Source organism: Galeopterus variegatus, unplaced genomic scaffold, assembly GCF_000696425.1.
Source record: "Galeopterus variegatus unplaced genomic scaffold, G_variegatus-3.0.2 Scaffold5216, whole genome shotgun sequence".
In the NCBI taxonomy this organism is placed as follows: Eukaryota; Metazoa; Chordata; class Mammalia; order Dermoptera; family Cynocephalidae; genus Galeopterus; species Galeopterus variegatus.
Genome location: NW_007731327.1, coordinates 58,477 through 61,401, shown reverse-complemented (window position 1 = coordinate 61,401; position 2,925 = coordinate 58,477). Strand labels below are relative to the sequence as shown.

Here is a 2,925-nt window from a genome sequence, read left to right as displayed (position 1 = left end):
CCACCTGTTACCTGTAATGTAAAGACTAGACTCCTTATGCATACCTGGCATTTAAGTTCATACCCATCATGAGGTCTTGCTACCTGCTCAACCTCATGCTCCTGCCGCTTCCTCTGGAACCCTTGCTCCATCTGCGTGGGATCTAACCAGTGCCTGAGCAGACTGCACATCCTAGACTCTGGACCTTGCTCATGGTGTTTACTCTTCCTACTGTGACTCACCATCTTTTTCTCCGAAAAAGCCCAATTCATATTTCCCAGGATACAGCCTACATTCTTTTTTTTTTGTTGTTGTTTCTTTGTTTTTAAAGGCATTATATTTTTAGAGCAATTTTAGGTTCCCAATAAAGGAAGTATAAAGAGGAAGGTACAGAGATACCCCATAGGCACCCTGCCCCCCTCACACGTAGCCCTCCACCCCACCACTACCAACATCTCTCACCTTAATGGTCCATTTGTTACAGGTGATGAACATACACCGACACATCATAATCACCCAAAGTCCAGAGTTTGCATTAGGGTTCGTTCTGGTCATTATATGTCCGATGGGTTTTGTACAAGTGGATAGTAACTGGCATCCACCACTACAGCGTCATCCAGAGTAATTTCATGGCCCTGAAATCCTCTGTGCTCTGCCTCTTTATCCCTTCTTCTTCCCAATCCCCTGCAATCTTTTTGCTGTCTACATAGTTTTTCCACAGCCCATGTTATTTTGGCAGGAGAACTAGCCTTAACTGTGTATGTTTCCCAATATTTTGAAAATTCCCTAAAGTCAGAGACTGGTTCACTCTTATAACTAACGCCCACTTCCCCTCATTCTACCGCACTGCCTAACATAGGGATTTTTCATGCAGGACATGTCAGTGTACTATTTGTGGGAATAGATAACATCGAAGTATTATTTTTTAACCAATACCAGCAGTTAACAAACACGATGGTCTTTGTTTTGCTGGATTTCTATTCTATTCTCAGTTCATTTTATGAACACAGTTCATCATCTATGATGCTAGCCTCAAGGCTATAGGGATTTGTAACACACAAGCTCTTCTCTTCAGAGGGTTGCAGGTGCATGAACAGGTCACGGTATGGTGGTTAGGATGTTTTACACTACATGTGAATAGAAGGAACGCTAGGAATTTGAAACAGAGAACTTGCTGCAGGCTGTGGAAAAGGTCTACCAGAGAAAGGGAATTTTGCTCACCATCTCTCAAGATACAAGGAATATGTCCAGGTAAGGAAGAAATCCATTCTTTCCTTGACCCAATAATTTCACTCAAAGGTATCCAATGCTGATGCCTCAAAGCTCCATGAGGTTTTTAAGTAGTGTCTCAAGGGTTTATTTTATGATAACATTCAGTAGTGGTTGTATTCATTTAATGTCTATTAAAATCATATGGAGGTTTAAACTTTTTAAAGAAAATAAAAACCCAGTAACTTTTGGGGTGGTTATGTGTATGTGGAAATTGAATAACGTGTCAGAATATTTTCTCATGAGAGCTGTAGTCCAGACAGATGTAGAAAGCACTTATTTTTGTCCAGTAATGAATTACAGAAGAGAGAGAGAGAGAGAGAGAGAGAGAGAGAGAGAGAGAGAGAGAGAGAGGTATGAAAGAATAGTTTACTGTAAAGAAAATTTTTAAAAAATACAATCATACTTTGGGACCTTGGCATCTGACTTTGAAGACAGTGTGATTCTGGGAGCTTCTTTGTGGTCTGAACGTCACACAGGATAATTACCCTGGTGACAGAGCTCAAGCTTGACAGTGTTTTTCTGCAGAAAGCAGAAATCTGCCTTCCGCACGAATAACACCATTTTATACTGTAACTCTGTAAGTTATGACTATAAGGCTTGCTGGTTACTGTGAACCTGCCAATCCTAGAGCTGAGGAAAGTGAACTCTAATAGGAAGAAAACTTAAGTTCTGTAGTTATTCCAGGTCTCACAGCTGGTAACTGGCAATTTCAGGATTGAAAATCAGACATTCTTGCCTCCAAAGCTATTCTTTTACTTTTTAAATACTATGCATAAGATGGAGAAATACTTTAATATTTACAAGTAAGAATTATTAAGCATACTTTGATAAGTAAAAAGTAGATAAAATATAGTAATATTTGACAGCTTTTCATTAGTGCAGTTCAATTCTGATAATAACTACCCAGAGTTCGTTCAGACTTCACAGTTTAAGGGCACAGTTTTTCCTCAGATACCCAATGTAAGCTCGGTGGTTCCCAGGCCACCTACATTTCTGATCAACTGGCTACAAACTTCAGGTTCTCAAAACCTCCTCAGGTTCAATAATTTGCTAGAATGGCTCACAGAACTCAGGAAAGCACTATTCATTTACATTATATTATATAAAGTTATATATGATATATTATATAAAATATTATAATAAATTTTTTATTATAAACCATATAAATAAGATTCATCCAAAAAAAAGAGATTCATAGGCTGAGGTCTGGGGGGGTGGTCCTAGACATGAAGATTTTGTGTTCTCAGTGTTTCTCCCCGCCTGGCACTTCAATCTGTATCTTTAACTAGAGAAGTTCATCTAAGACCCAGTATTTAGAGTTTGAATCGGGGTTTTCATTATGTGGGCATGACTGATTGAATCACTAGCCATGTGACTGAATTCAATCTCCAGGCAATGCAGATATCACCGCGCTCAATTTCCAAACTCTGTAATGACAGGGTTGATCTTCCTAGCATGGCCAACCCTTAAATCATCTCATTAGCATACACTATTTAAGGATTAATCATGAGTCACCTGGTTAGCATGAACTATCAGAAACCCCATGAATAACAAAGACACTCCTATCACTTAGGAAATTCTAAGAATCTATAGGCTATCTGCCAAGGACCAGCAATAAAAGACAGCCAAATTCTTTATCTTTGATATTTGGATAACGTGTAGACATAGATTCTC

General features: G+C 38.9%; 1 protein-coding gene across 1 annotated transcript in view; it reads left to right on the top strand.

The window, feature by feature from the left end:
• The window catches only part of FAM135B (family with sequence similarity 135, member B), a gene marked incomplete at its 5' end in the record, with an annotated part of 120,917 nt that overhangs the window by 93,257 nt on the left and 24,735 nt on the right, over window positions 1-2,925 (top strand). The window lies entirely within an intron of this gene.